Source organism: Dreissena polymorpha, chromosome 16, assembly GCF_020536995.1.
Source record: "Dreissena polymorpha isolate Duluth1 chromosome 16, UMN_Dpol_1.0, whole genome shotgun sequence".
NCBI classification, from domain to species: Eukaryota; Metazoa; Mollusca; class Bivalvia; order Myida; family Dreissenidae; genus Dreissena; species Dreissena polymorpha.
Genome location: NC_068370.1, coordinates 43,231,459 through 43,248,665, shown reverse-complemented (window position 1 = coordinate 43,248,665; position 17,207 = coordinate 43,231,459). Strand labels below are relative to the sequence as shown.

The 17,207-nt window shown below is 35.5% G+C and overlaps 1 protein-coding gene and 1 long non-coding RNA gene across 2 annotated transcripts in view; one reads left to right on the top strand and one right to left on the bottom strand.

The window, feature by feature from the left end:
- Positions 1-15,775, top strand: part of LOC127862021 (rho-associated protein kinase 2-like) — a 461,134-nt gene extending 445,359 nt beyond the window's left edge. Inside the window, exon 36 of the transcript XR_008040404.1 lies at positions 15,654-15,775. The gene's annotated coding sequence lies outside the window, so the exon portion shown is untranslated. The remainder of the gene's footprint in view (positions 1-15,653) is intronic.
- Positions 1-17,207, bottom strand: part of LOC127862065 (uncharacterized) — a 486,885-nt gene that overhangs the window by 216,093 nt on the left and 253,585 nt on the right. The window lies entirely within an intron of this gene.

Below are 17,207 nucleotides of genomic sequence, written 5' to 3'. Positions count from 1 at the left end.
CATTTCTTGAGTAACCATTTTATAGTACATATTGTTATTTACAATTTGCCCTAACTACCTTATTGTTTTGCTTTATCATAAAATATTTGTTATCTTTTGTAAAGACATTTAAATTATATTTTGCATTGCTCCTCTGTTTATATGGCTTAAACTGCTGTTAAATACAGTCCACAAAGCTAAAACTGTATCTGACACATTATGTGAAAATGGGTAATTCGTCAAACGAAATCCGCATTGATCCAGTTTTGCGCGGGGAATTGCGCAGTCTGGTTAGAAGCCACAATGTCCGATATAAAATTACCCAAGGTATTGTGGGTTCATAAGCTGGCAGGGTAGCTCCTTATCAGCCTGTGCAGGCTCATCTGGAGCTACGCTGACATAATATGGCATAAGACTCATTTTCGCTTGATGCCAGTTGTATTTTAACATATGTTATATTCTCACCTTACGTAACCACAGCAGTTTACTGTGAGTCGGACAGTAGAGGGGAAACTAGGCTTCTGGGACAGAACCGTTTCCCTTCCGCTTTCCTTCCGTGTCCCAGGAAATTCTATATATAAATGTATAGGTAAATAATATCTTTTTCAAGATATTATATATTCTTCCGTGTCCCAGGACATTCTATATATAAATGTATAATATCTTTTTCAAGATATTACATATTTCCGAAAGGTCAAGCTCGGGGCAGCATCCCATTCGCAAACGCGGCGGCTCGAGGACTTTTGACCACTACCATTATTCGTGCATTTTACAAAAATAAAAATAAAATGAAAATGACTTAAGTAATTTTTTTTACTATATAAAATGGATGACAAAACGGTACAAGAATTGATTCAACGGCGTATTTAGCAAATTGAAAATCCACCACCAAATGAGCATCTAAATAAATTTTTACAAGACTTAAAATTTACACAAAAAATATTTAATTGCAAAAAATGCAAAAGCCATAAACCTGTTAAAAACAGTTGGATTTATGATGAACGTGTTATGGATTTAGTAGATTTTAAAAAGGATTAAGGTCCATTTCCAAACCCTCACTTGGGTATGAAAATGACTATTACAAGTCTATTAGGTTTTTATTGTCAACCCATGAATTAAACGATTCGGGATATCCAAGCCACTTGACTAACGACTTGTCCCCGCGTTTTCTAATAACTTTTTCTATTCTATATACTTCTTGACTTGTTTTTTGAAGTTCTTGTTCATAAAACGTACCCTGTATTTCCTCATCATTATAATCAGTGATTTTATACGTTGGCGGATCTGTATATTGAACTTGTGACACTGTAAACACCTCCTCAGTCCATCTCGGTGTATATCCTTTTTCAAATATTCCCTTTTTCTTAGTTATTCTTACCTTATCGCCGACTTCAAATATTGGCTTACCGTACTTTTGTGGGTGTTTGGAGTACAAATTTACCCAAACAACACTTTCATTTTTTTATCACTAGCATCATCAGGTGTCATTTTGATTGATGAATGCTTTGTGTTGTTATAGTCATTGACCATTTCATTCAAGACATCAACATATTTTTTGGTAGAGTTGGCCGAAAAGTATTTGAACATTTTTTCCTTCATTGTTCTGTTCCATCGCTCTACCACGGAACTTTTCTCTTCGTTTTCTGTGGAATACAACTCGACTCCCAACGCCATAACGTTTTTATTGTAGAACTCCTTTCCTTTATCGACCCACAACTTTTGAGGTTGTCTGTTTTTAAATATTTTGTTAAATGCTTCAGCAACCGCAACTCCGGTTTTACTCTTTAATGGAACAATCCATCCATATTTTGAAAATACATCAATAACTGTTAGCAAGTATTTTACACCATTATTAAACTTAGCAAAAGCTTGCATGTCAACTAAATCCGCAGCCCATATGTTATCAATGCCATGAGCAACGACTATTCTTTTTCTAAAACGTTTTACAACGGGTCTATGCAGTTCGACTGCGAGCTGATCAGACCATTTTATTTCTTTAGCCACGACTTTTTTTTCCCATTATAACCCAACCCAAACTTTGCCTTGGTAGATATTATCGGCTTTATTATACTACGCTCAATTCTTTCACGGAGTGTTGGGTCTTTAATAGCATCCATTTGTTCAAGCATAATTTGATCAGCTACGTTTCTACCTGCTGTATCTGGAAAGTGTTGGTAAGCTAAATCATGAAGGTATGCGGCATTATCAACTCGATCAACTGGTTTACTCCAGTCTTTATATGCGCCAGTTGAAGTTAATCTCTCGTTTAAATTAGTTCCAGGTCCTGCAATGTTCATTCCTGGAATATGCATTTCACCGGGAAATTTAGCCCACGGAAGCTTGACTTTACTCGTCACCTTATTCAACGTCGAAACCAAGTCTCCGCCAGTTTTAGTATGCATTTTTACAAACTGTGTTTTAACACAACCGCAAACGGAGCACTTTCCGCGAAGCATTGGTTTATTGTTCTTACTGACACCATTTTTTACATCAACTGTTTCAGTTTTGCTTTTGCACTTTACACAATACATTTTTTAATGAAAAAATAATTTATATTTATAATGGAAGTTAAAGATCTTTCGTGGAATGACGTAAATACAAAAAGATACAACAATAGAATTTTACCGAGATCAATACGAGGTCTTATTATTGGTAAAAGCGGATGTGGAAAAACTATACTATTGTTAAACCTTTTACTTCAACCAGGCTGGTTAGACTACAACAACTTGCAAGTTTTTGGCAAGTCGCTTTTTCAGCCGGAGTACAGAATTATTAAGAAAGCATTTGAAGAAAAGCTACCTAAAGAAGAGATTATAAAATTGTTTAACGAGCAAGACTATATAATGGAGAATGACGTTTCACCAGCTCTTTTAGTTGAAGAAATGGCTAAAATTTTAGATAAACCAGCTGATATTGAATGTAATTTTTTTGAAACGTCTGATGATGTACCTGATCCTAGAGACTTGTGCAGCTCTAAAAAAAATCTAATGATTTTTGACGACCTTCAGTTGGAAAAACAAAACAAATGTGAAACTTATTACATAAGAGGACGGCACAGCAATGTAGACTGCTTTTATCTAGCACAAAACTACTTTAAACTTCCGAGACAAACAATACGTGAAAATGCAAACTTTATTTGTTTATTTCCACATGACATGACAAATATTAATAACATCTACAACGATCACGTTTCAACTGATATGTCAAAAGAAGAATTTAGAAATTTTTGTAAAGTAGCCTGGGACCGTCCTCATGGATTTGCTGTAATAGATCTTACTAGTAAAAAAAATAATGGTAAGTATAGATCGGGATTTGACTGCTTTTATATGTCCGAATCAGTGTAAAAAAATAATACTAAATAAAAATGGAAACAACGCTATTAGAAAGAATTGCAAATAATACGGAAACAACTGCTAAAAATACGGAGCCAAAATCTTCGTTTTACATCTTGTTGAGTGAGAAAAGCACTTGCATTAAGACTAAATTTAGACCACTCATACAACTAGATAAAAACAAAAAGTATGAAATGGCGCTAGTTAATTTAGAAACATACTATTCATTTCCAAATATAGACTCTTCAAACAATAACTTTCGCTATAGCCCTAACAACGGAGATGATTGGTATGATATAAATATTCCCGAAGGCTCATACGAACTTGAGGACATAAACGAATACATACAACGAATAATGAGAGATAATGGCCACTACAACTCTAAATTTGATAAGTACGGCATAACACTAGAGCCAAACAACAGCACGCTCAGGTCTGTTCTAGAGATTAAAGCAAAGTATCAAATAGACTTTACAACGCCAAACTCTGTCAGAACGGTATTGGGGTTTAATGCAAAAGTATACTCATCAGGGTACAATGAATCAGAAAACATTGTTAATAAAATAAGTGTCAATAGCTTGAAAGTAACTAGTGATATAATTGGTTCATCATATTCGAATGGCGTAACTGAAAACATTATATACAGTTTTTTTCCATCAGTTGGACCCGGCTATAAAATTATTGAAGTTCCAGTTAATTTAATTTATTTACCTATCACTATAAGCACAATTTCGTCAATGGAAACAAAACTTACTGATCAAACCGGTCAACTTATAAATTTGCGCGGTGAAGAACTTTCTATGAGGTTCCACATACGAGAAGTTTAAACTAAAAAGTTTTTTTTAATCATATATAATGAGTCGTTTCGTAAATATAAAAGTAAATATTAGCGAAGGTCAGAGAGAAAAGATCAAAAAAGCTATTCAATCAGGAGCTCCCGTGTCTATTCGCCTATCACACGAGGATTTATCTGGAGAACACGTGCTAGCCCTCACTCAAGCACAGATTAACAAAATGACAAAAGCGTACCAAAGTGGTAAAGGAGTGACGATTAAAATGTCAAAAACACAAATAGAACACAACACAAAAGTTGAAGGTGGATTTATTGGAGCTATTTTGCCGATGTTGGCTGCCGCGGGTAAGTTTCTTTGGTCTAGCGTTTTACCAGGAATTGCAACCGGTTTGCTAACCGGCGTTGGAGCCGCAGCCGGTAGTAAAGTTGTCGACAAAATTAGTGGATCGGGTGTTTTGTATTTAAAGAAAAACGGAAGCGGTTGTAAAGTATCACAAGCAGGTAAAGGATTGTATTTAGCTCCGTGGAGGAAAGGTAGTTCGTTAGGAGAGGGATTATACATGAAAACCGGAAAAGGGTTGTACATGAAAACCGGATCAGGATTGCTACTAGGACCTAATTCACCATTTAGCAGTATTCCAATACTAGGAATGCTGTTGTAAATATAAATAAAAATATTTACATATATAAAAATGCAAAGATCTAGTATGCCAATTCACAAGTTTATCCACAAGTATAAACAACCACCACCAGCGTCAGTTAAATGGTTGCCACACGAGAATCTTGCGCATCCTGCAGAACAACTGTATGGTAAATGGAGTATTTTAACGCAGCAATCGCTTACTATTAAACCGAAAGCAGCACTTACTATTGAATTAAAAATAGGTTTACGGTTATTTCAAGGTGTTTGTTCGGTATCGCTCAAACAAAGTTTAAAGGAAAAGAAATGTAGTTTACAAGATGGAATTATTACTGAATCTGTTGACGACATAATTGTTACAATTCAAAACAACTCAGACGTTGCAGTTAATATTGTTGAAGGCGAATCTTTATGCTTTGTCACACATCAGTCGTTTTAAAAATATATTTTTGTCAATATAAAAATGGAGTATAAAGATTCTAAATGTAACGCATACGGTACGTATGCTAGTGACGCTAAACTATATCCAGCTCTACCTGCTGTTCCATCGGCTCCTGAACTGATAAGAGTTGAAGGAACTGCTCAGTCATACAGACTTCAAAAGATTAACGAAATTCAAAAAGAAATTGCCACAGAAAGAGACAAGCGTGCTAACTTGTCTAAAAAGTATCACAGAGCAGTGAGAGTTATAGCAGGAGTGGACAACGTTTTTGTTGTTTTTTCAATGGTGTTAGGTGCTACAGGGAAAGGGGTATTGAGTACAATCATTGCAGCGCCAATTGCAATAGCAATGGAAGGTGCTGCCTTAGGTATAGGACTATTGTCTATCGTTGGAAGTCAAACCAATAAAAAGCTATCAATGAAAGCTTAAAAACACGAAAAAATTAAAACTCTTGCGGATGCAAAGTTGAACACAATAAGTGATCTTATATCAAAGGCGTTAGCAGACGATCGAATTTCTGATGAAGAATACTCATTGATTCTAAGTGAACTAGACAAATTTAATCAAATGAAAGAAGAAATAAGATCTAAAATAAGAGTAGGTTTAGACGAGGAAACAAAACAGTCTCTTATTGCGAAAGGACGTGACGATGCAATTTTATCGTTTCAAAACATGTTTAGTAAATCGAAAGAGACGTTTATAAAAAAAGACGAACACCGCTCAAACAACGTATGACGTACGACGTAAGACGTGAGACGTACGACGTAAGACGTTACGAATCACGTTTTAAATCACGTTGAAATCACGTTTAAAATCACGTTTAAAATCACGTTGAAATCACGTTGAAATCACGTTTAAAATCACGTTTTAAATCACGTTGAAATCACGTTTAAAATCACGTTTTAAATCACGTTGAAAATCACGTTGAAAATCACGTCTAAAAACATTATTATTTCTATTTAAAAATGTCGTTTTTAAAGATAACAGATCCGCAAAAAAGAGACTTTCTTGTGAAGGAGTTTCTAAAGTCAAAGCATAACATTCGTCAAAACTCTTTATCTGAAAAGATAGGAGATATAAGTTTACAAAGAGAACTAACAAAACTCTACAAACCTATCACCGACTCTCAAAAAGAGTTAACAGAAGCCACGTCAAGTGCTATCCAAGCGCTACCTGCAGCATTAACAGCTACAGCACCTTATGCAGTTAGGTTCCCTCATTATCCGAGCATACAAGCAGAAGAGGATAAAGGACCGAAAGAAAGCTTAATAAAACTTGGTCCAATAGCAACGGAATTCTTGAAATCAATGGCAAGCAAAACACAAACCGATAAAACATTTGGTTTGTATGATAAAAACGGGTCCTTTTATATAGGTGATTCTAAGGTAACACTATCAGGGGATGATATTATTTTAGGAAACACCAAATATGAGGGAACTCCTGGACTGTGGGAACTAATCACCTCCAAAACTCCTGATTCCAATATATATTCCTCTCAGGATATTGACTCCTACGAAACAATTTTACTATCCACCAATGCAATCATAAATCCTGATACGGGAAAGGTTAAATCTAGTTCAGGAGAGAAGTATAAAAACATCATAAAACCTGTATACGAAAAGTATGTCAAGCCTAAAAAGACAACAAAAATTCCTTTAAGGACTCCGGAGAAGAAAGGAGAAGGAATAGCGTTAATGCCTTCTGATCCGAATACACTGGTTAACATGCTTTCATTACGAGTTGCAAGTTATAAAGCGGGCAATACTGGAGTAAAAAATGAAATCATAGACCTAGCAGATGATTTGTTGAGACAAGGGGTAATAGATAAAGAATATTATAAAACTTTAATGTTGCTTATTTAAAAAAATGATTGTTACAACTAAACGAAGATACATAAAAAAACACGATATTGGTGGTGCTGGAATATTTGACACTGCTGCAAATTTCGTTAAGCGAATAGTAGGATCAACGGCTGCAAAAACTGCTGCAAATGTCGCAAAAACGGTGGCATCGAAAGTGAGTAGCGCATCAAAAACAGAACTAGGTAAAATGGCTATCACAGCCGGAAAATCGGTTGTAAAAGAAGTTGGTTTAAAAGCTATCGATGTTGGAAAAGATGTAGCCATAGCTAAAGCTAAGGCTTTGATTGATGGATATAAAACACCTACCAATCAAGAATTAACGCAAGAATCGAGGGACGCGTTAGCTTCTCTAATTAATATGGGCTCCAATGAAGTGGACATTTACAATAGGTTTGTGGGTTCCGGCGTCGGGGTGAAGACAGCCGCCGCAATCTCAATTCAAGATCTTGTAAAAAGTTTGAACACAGGCTCCGGTCTTCGTCTTGCTTAAAACTTTTTTCTTCGTTAATAAAAAGTAACAATGTCAAGCGAAATATTAAATTTTACAGAACCTGCAACAGTTGACGAATCGATAGAAAAATATGAGTGTCACGAGTATGAGCCTGTATCTCGTACGAATTTAAACTCAGCTGGTGAAATACGTATCGACATTGAGTTGCAAGACCTCTTTACTCATCCTGCGGAATCATACTTACAATTTGAAGGTCGATTGACTAAAGCCAACGGTGATCTATACACAAACGCAGACGCAGTAGTGATAACACACAACGGACTTATGCATTTGTTTTCACAAATAACGTATTCGCTTTCAAACCAAGAAGTAGAATCCTTGTATCATCCGGGACAGGCCACAACAATGATTGGATTGCTTAAGTATCCTGATGAGTTTTGTAAAGCACAAGGGCTCAATCAGCTTTGGGCTAAAGATAGCACTGCAACAGCTGTTATTGCAAACAACCTAGGATTTGCTGCTCGACATTTACACCTAATTCAAAAGCCAACCGTTAAGGGAACATTCTCATTCATTGTCCCGCTGAAACACATTTTTGGATTTTGTGATGACTATGACAAGATTGTGTATGGCTTTAAACATACGCTAACCCTCGTTAGAAAATCAGACGATGACGCAATCTTTAGAGCACATACAGCGGATGGAGTTCATGCTGCTGGTAAAGTAAACATTGACAGAATTTCATGGTTTATGCCTCATATCATACCTGCAGATATGGAGCGAATGCAGCTGTACAAAACAATTGAGGCGAAGGCAACATTACCCGTTAGTTTCAGAGCGAGACAATGCGACACTATTACAGTTCCAGAGTCTACTACGTTCAGCTGGAGACTAAGTGTTAAGACATCACCCGAAAAACCGAGGTACATTTTAGTAGGATTTCAAACTGATCGTGATGGTAATCAAGAAGCAAATCCATCACTTTTTGATCATTGCGATCTCAAAAACATGTACATTATGATGAATCAAGAACGTTATCCAGCTGTAGATTACAACTTGTCATTCCCAAATCAACAGTTTGCGAGAGCGTATTATGAAGCATCTAGATTTGGTGAAAAGTTTTATGGAATGGATCCGTTGAAAACGCAGTGTAACATTACACCTATGGAATTCAAAGATCTGTATCCAATTATGGTGTTTGATGTTAGTAAACAAAGCGAAAGCCTAAAGTCGGGAGTTGTAGACATTCAAATAAAAGCAATATTCAATAATGCAGAACCACCAGGGACGGAAGCGTTCGCAGTTGTGATTTCAGATAAAATGTTAAACTTTCACTCTGACGGAACTAAAATGACTGTAGTGTATTAAGGAAAATAAAATGAAAATGGCTTAAGTATTTTTTTACTATATAAAAAATGAAGTACACAAAGAAAGTATTAATTAAAATGCTAGAAAGTATTGACGTTCCTGCTACGACTAATCAAAGTATAATGGAGTTAATGTTGATTGCAAAGGAAAACGGACTAGATTGGAAACGAGAAGATGTTGTTATACCAGAACCTAATGAAAAAAGACCACGAAGCAGACCTATACAGTTTTCACCTAAAGTAATTGTTAAATTAACGAATATTAAAACTGGAGAGGAAACAACCTATTACTCAAAATACCAAGCAATAAAAGCGCTTGGTTCTAATATAAAAAAGAGAAACAACGGACAAGTGGTAAATGGAATGAGGTATGAGGTCATGTTTTTATAAGCAAAACACATGCTTATAAAAAAATTGAATTGACCTAAATATTTTTTAATATATATAAAATGAATAACAAAACTGTAAAAGAGTTGAAGAAAGCCGCAAACGATATGGATTCGGATGATGATGTTTGGGAAAATGCAAGGGAGGATGCAAGGGATAATGATGTATGGGAAAATGCGAGGGAGGATACAAGGGCTGAACCAGCTAAAAAACCTACTATGATAAATAGGTTATTTAATTGGGCTGTTAAACCTGTAAAGACTGCTGTAAAAAATAGCTATGATTGGGCTGTTAAACCTGTAAAGACAGCTGCAAAAAATAGCTATGATTGGATTATTAAACATACACCAGAGCCTTTAAGGAAAGCGATAAGCAAAAAGGCTGATGCGTTTAAAGCAGAAGTCGAATCTATTTATAATAATTACTATAAGAAGCAGCAAAGAAGTGAACGTGATATTAAAATTAGTGAAAGTGCCATAGTAATTAAAGAAAGTAAAACTGCACTTAAACGTTTTGCAAGGCAATATGTTATTGATGGGGTTGAAAAAACTGATGCTCCAACATTTTTAGATATTGTTAAACCTGAAGTTGTAAAGTTTATGAGCAAACATCGTCAAATAAAAATGAATCTAGTGCTAGTGTGTGAAATGGAGCGGCATTCCATGGAACATGAAACTGGTGTAATCGAAAAAAAAACCTTTGTTTCGAGAACTGAAATAGTATTGGAGGGAACTGATGTTGCTGAATTATTTACCCAAATGGTAGATAGGATTTTGGAATCGTTTGCAAATTTTCAAATGAAGGGAAGCAATTAGAGACTTAAGTCCGTCATTAGACTGGAAATTAACACCGGTACGTATAAGCCATTAAAAGGTAAATCATACATTCCATTGCCGAAAGAGTTGGCTGCTAAAAAGGCAATTATTAACATAAAGAATGAAGACGACGAATGTTTCAAGTGGTGCGTCACGAGAGCATTAAATCCTATTGTAAAACATTCCGAAAGAATAACCGAACAATTAAAGGAACACGCAAAGTTGTTAAATTGGAATGGAATTAAATTTCCAGTTGCAGTGGATGAAAATGTAATAAGTAAATTTGAAAGAAACAACAACTTGAGCATCAATATATTCGGTTATGATTCTAAAGAAAAGGATATTTACCCACTAATAATAAGTAAAAACGAAAGTGAAAAGGCTATTGATTTATTGCTGATTTCAAATGGAAAAACAAAACATTATTGCTTGATTAAAATTTTTAACAAATTAGCTTCGGGACGAACTGAAACCGGTCACAATAAAATGTATTATTGTAAAAGGTGCTTAACAGGTCATCGAACAGTTGAGGGTCTTCAAAGACACAATGAATATTGTTCATTACACAGCACACAGAAAATAGTGATGCCAGCAGAGGGAACCACAGAGTATTTCAAGCATTACTGTAGATCAATGAGGGTTCCGTTTGTAATATATGCAGACTTCGAATCGTTTATCGAGCCTATTAGTTCTTGTAATCCGAATCCTGCGACGTCGTTTACACACAAGTTCCAGAAGCATACGCCTAGCGCGTTTTGCTATCATGTGGTATGCTCTGACGGCTCATTGTATAGTCGAGAGCCTGTGGTGTATTCAGCTAAGAATCAAACAGATGATGTCGCGCAATTATTTGTTAACTCTGTTGAACAAACCACTAAGGATATTACAACACATTTAAATTTTCCAAGGAAATGATATTCACAAAAGATGATCAAGCTGAATACGATGCTGCGACCCACATGTCATATATGCGAAGGTGATGAAGGCGAGTTTAGATTAGAAGGCAACACTGAGAGCTATACAAAGGTTCGCGATCATTGTCACTTGACTGGAAAGTTTAGAGGAGCGGCACATTCAAAGTGTAATTTAGGGTATAAAATCCCTAAATTTATTCCTGTATTACTACACAATCTATCTGGATATGACTGTCATCTATTTATTAAAAAGTTAAGTATTGGAGGACAAATTAGCTGCATTCCAAATAACGAGGAAAAGTATATTTCGTTCTGTAAGAAGGTTGTTGTTGACACGTATACAAACAAAAAAGGACAGGAAAAGCCTATTTATCGTGATATTAGGTTTATTGATACCTATAGGTTTATGCAATCGAGTTTGGATGCTTTATCGGGAAATCTTGCCGATGATCAGTTTCGTGAATTGGCTAAGGTCTATACCGGTAATGAGTTTACACTCTTGAAACAAAAGGGCATCTTTCCATATGATTATGTGAGCTCTGTTGAAAAACTCGCAGAAACGTCATTGCCCCCAAAGGAAGAATTCTACTCAAAGCTCACGGGTAAGGCTATTTGTAATGATGATTATGAATTTGCAAACAAAGTATGGAAGGCTTTTGGCTGTAAAACAATTAGAGACTACCTTGAACTCTACATAAAGAGTGATGTCTTGCTGCTAGCCGACGTTTTCGAAAACTTCAGAGATGCTAGCAATAAGTATTATAAACTAGATCCAGCATGGTATTATACAGCGCCAGGACTATCTATGGATGCGTGTCTTAAGTTGACAAAGGTAAAACTTGAGCTTATAAACGATTATGACGTGTTGCTAATGTTAAAGCAAGGTATTCGAGGTGGGGTTAGTACAATTTCAACGCGTCTTGGTATTGGAAACAATAAGTATATGGGTGATGATTATGATGAAAGCAAAGACTCATCGTTTATCATTTATCTGGATGCTAACAATCTCTACGGGTGCGCGATGAGTAAGCCACTTCCAACAGGGGGGGTTTAAGTGGATGAATGAAAATGAGCTTAACGATTGGAAAAACTTTTCATGCACAGAAGGACATGGGTGTATTTTAGAAGTTAACTTGGAATATCCTGATGAATTACATGATCTCCATAATGACTATCCATTAGCCCCTGAAAACATTATACCTGAGGGATCAAAAGTTAAAAAGCTTATTCCAAACTTGAACAACAAAACCAAGTATGTAGTACATTATGAAAACTTGCAGCAGTACGAAAAGCTAGGGCTCAGAGTTACCAACATTCACAGAGGAATTAAGTTTGATGAAAGCCCTTGGTTAAAACATATATCGACTTGAACACTGAATTGCGAACAGCTGCAACTAACAACTTTGAAAAAGACTTCTTCAAGTTGATGAACAACAGTGTGTTTGGAAAAACAATGGAGAACATCGAGAATCGTGTTGATATCCGATTGGTTAATAATGTTACACAGGCGGAAAAGCTCCTTGCAAAGGTTAATTTCGACCGCTTGACTATATTTGATGAAAATTTAATAGCTGTACATATGAGAAAAACCAAGTTATGTTATAACAAACCCATTCATCTTGGAATGTCTATTCTAGACTTAAGCAAGACAATAATGTATGAGTTTCACTATAACTACATCAAGGCTAAATATGGACAAAGGTCAAAGCTATTGTTTACGGATACAGACAGTCTTGTCTACGAAATTAAAACTAAAGATTTTTATGCAGACATTTCAAACGATGTTGAAAGACTGTTTGATACGAGTGAGTATCCAAAAGATCACCCCTCCGGAATTAAAACGGGTGTGAACAAAAAGGTTCTCGGAATGTTCAAAGATGAGGCAGCTGGAAAACAAATAGAGGAATTTGTAGGACTCAGAGCTAAACTTTATTCGTGTAAAATGTATGAAGGAAAGGAAAACAAAAAGTGTAAGGGGGTAAAAAAGAGCGTTATCGAAAACACCATTACACACAACGATTATAAAAACACGCTGTTTTCTCGCCAAGAAGTGCTAAGGTCAATGAACGTTATAAGATCATACGCGCATGAAATATATACTGAAACGGTCAACAAGGTAGCTCTTAGCGCAAATGATGATAAGCGTATTATACTAAAAGACGGTATTCATACAATGGCTTATGGACATTACAGTCTTAATAAAAAATAATGACAAACGTTAATAAATTAATCAAAAAAGTTTAAAAGCGTGGGAGGACGTGTTGTACCCAACGTACCCATTTACAGTACGTTCTCTTCCACATCACAGCTTATAGATGCTGCTAAGCAAATAAAACAAGCAAATGTTAGAGTAAGGTATGTACGTGACAACTATCCACGTCATCCAAATATGCCGGGTACACACTGGACTGCGTGGATAAAAAACGGTCATGAAAAAATATACTTTGACACTTTTTCTTTAGAGCCACCTCTTGAAACTTGTAACCTATCTAAACGAGCGAATGAACGCAAAACAATAATATATAAAATGAGTTTTAATACCGTAAATATATTAGTGTTGAAGGGGTTGTATTACCAAACGAACCTCTATCCAATTTCAGTTGATAGATGCTGCTAAAAAATTAAAGATTACAAACTTTAGGGGTGTCTACCTACGTGATGAACTTCCTAAACAACCTAAAAGGGTAGAATGCGGAATTTTAAATTTGGGGAACTCACAAGGAAATGGCACACATTGGACTGCGTGGATCAAAAACAATCAGCGTAAATATTATTTTGATAGTTATGGTTTAAACCCCTCCCCAAGAACTAGTTAGCTATTTAAACAAACCTGTGTATTATAATAGCGAAAGAGTACAAACGGATGGTGAGGTATTTTGTGGTCACCTTTGTCTTTACATTCTTAAACAATGTGAGAGCGTAAGCTTACAACATGTGATTGTATTAAAAAAAAATGTGTATATAAAAATGTCTGTAAACATATTTGGTAAAACAAACGTCGGATCGTCGCAAAGAGTGATTTCAGGAGGGGTTACATTATCACAAGCCATTAATACGTTCTTAAGACGAGATGGTAAAAATGCAGCTGCTGAAAATATTAATATGGATTCTCACAATCTAATCAATGTATTGAATCCTATTAATGCTCAGGATGCTGCAACTAAAAGTTATGTTGATAAGCATCTTCCATTAGCAGGTGGTACTTTAACTGGTATACTAGAAATGAGTTCTAACAAAATAAGCGGTGTTGGTGATCCTTCTACTGATCAAGATGCTGCAACTAACATTATGTTGAATACGCATATTAGCGAAGCTAAAGAAAACATAAGTGTTTCCATGTTTAGTGGATATATTCCTATTTGGAAGGAAATGTTAGTGTAACTGGGTTTCGTGTTTCTTCAAGTGCTAAACTAGGGGATACATTTCAACCATACCACGCTTTTAACAATCTTACTGATAATGGGTGGGCTACTCCGGTTCGGGAAGTCTGAAATTGAATGTCCTGAGTCCGTAAAAATTTGGAAAGTGGCGTTAATGGCTTTAAAGGGTAAAACTATTACAAAATGGGAATTTGAAGGTAGCTAAAATGCTAGAGAATGGCGTACTCTTCTTCACTCTAAGGATAAGCTGTATGGTAACTAGTCTGCTGTTACGTATTTTTCTATTCCAACTTCTACAACTATTGATGATTATACATTTTACAGACTTACTATTAGCTCAAGTAATACTACTGAGGAAATTGGTATTCAATATATGCAATGTATGCTTTATCAAACTAATTTAATTAAATCACCCTTAATATAAAAAATGAGATTTTATCCGTTTTTTCTAGAATGTAGTAAGCGTGAAACTGATAAGGAAATAAGAGGTATTTGGAGCTTCTAGGGTTGGAAAATGTGGTATGATTATTGACAATGACGATGGAACGTCAACACTCGTTAAAGAAAAGGGAAAATTCAAAATCCCAATAACATACAGCGTCCAAATGCATGATGAACTTAATCAAATGCTCTGGACTAAAAACAATGAGTTTGAAAAAGCTGAAGCAACCATTAAAGAGTCAATGAACCAGTGGGTGACCGTTAAAAAACGGGATCAACTTAGGTTGATTGATAAATACGTGTTAAAATTAGAGTGTGATATGAAGGAGAAAAAATATCGCAAAGGTGCTATTACCACGGCCTTCTTACTCGGAATGATCAAAAACCAAACGACAATTGTTTACCAAGACTTTGAAATTAAACATATAAACACAATATTTTCAAAGGCCTTCACGAATAATGGGTAGTGGTCAAAAGTCCTCGAGCCGCCGCGTTTGCGAATGGGATGCTGCCCCGAGCTTGACCTTTCGGAAATATGTAATATATTGAAAAAGATATTATACATTTATATATAGAATGTCCTGGGACACGGAAGAATATATAATATCTTGAAAAAGAAATTATTTACCTATACATTTATATATAGAATTTCCTGGGACACGGAAGGAAAACGGAAGGGAAACGGTTCTGTCCCAGGAGCCTAGTTTCCCTCTACTTCGGACTGTTCTGAAATGTCAGACAAATACAGCAGGTTTGTTTGGTACAGCTTTGAAGGCTGATTCCTGAGTGAAAGAGGACCTGTATCATATTGCAAGAATCATGCTGTACGTTTACACACAAGGGCAGCAAGGTTCTTAAAAATCTGTATGCGATTTTTCTGAATATTTGTGGGAAATATATTATACTCTATCCTAATCATAGTTAAATCTGTTGTCAATAGCCTAGAAATAGGTAATCATTTAGGGTTATGTAGATAATCTTTAGCAATTTGATGAAACAATCTTTTAAGAACAAGATGTTAGTTGAATATAGATCAATTGGCTAATCTAGTTGAATAATGGCCTTGTACAATCGGTTGTTGATTGTACACCATGTATGTCTGGTTCTGAGAAAATTGGGCTTATGCATGTGCAATAAAGTGGTTGTCCCAGATTAGCCTGTGCAGTCTGCACAGGCTAATCAGGGACGTCACTTTCCACTTTTATAGTATTTTTAGTTTTCAAGGAAGTTCCTCCTAACCGAAAAATAATGTTTAGGCGGAAAGTGTCATCCCTGATTAGCCTGTGCAGACCTGCACAGGCTAAATCTGTGAGGACACTTTACGCACATGCATTATGCCCAGTTTTCTCATAACAAGACACTATATCAGTGAATGTTAAGTACTTACTTACATGTTTGATGGGGACTGCTATGCCATGAGATAATATACTACACATGAATATGTATGTTACCAGAACACTGAAACTGTGTTTAGTACAAACAATTGTGTTACTTATTGTGTGTTCATGTACAGTAGAACAGTAGTAGTGTGTTTGTATGAGTTTTGTATAATGCAAGTCTTTCATATTGACACAGTTTGCTAGAATTTTGCTCTATATCATTATGTTATTGTTAGTTTATATTCTCATGTTTCTTAAATTTCTTATTAATTTGACATCTGAAATGTGTATTTCTGTTATAAGTCAATGCAACACAGGCTTGCTTTTTACAAAAAAATTACCAAAGGATGAAAGAAAATCAATATATGTTAATATAAAAATTAGTCTCTCTATGTATTAAGTACTCACCGGCTAATCAGGGAATACACTCTTGTCTGACACAGATTTTTATAAAAGAAAATCCAGTTTAAACAGAAAGGTGTCTGACCTGATTAGCCCGTGCAGTCGATCAGCCTGTGCTGAATTCACAGGCTAATTTTGGATAACACTATATGCACATGCATACATCTAGGGTTTGCCCTAAACAGGCCAAATTGAGGCAACTGAAAGTACTACATTTATGTTCAGTTTATTCATTTGTATCCGTATTCGATTCCTTTTTATTTACTAATCAGCATAGTTGCTTTATAATGGCCTGTGTGGACCATCTCTTCCAAGCATCGCTTGAAAGTGATTCTTTATAAGGTGTACACGAGTTTGTGCTGTTATCAATATGTTTATCAATCTGTACATACTTCTGCTTGTATATACTGACAATGAACAATATATTTTGTAAGCATCATGTTAATATTATTTTATTATCATCTATGTGTATAACACTAGGTCTTGTATGTATAGAGTTGTAGTTCATGATTTAAGTAAGTAATATTTACTCATTGGTAGATTATAATTGTTGGGTAGTTTTTTATATTTATAGACATCTGTCTCTCTGTGAAAGTTCTTGTGCACTATGACACTTGTTGTTT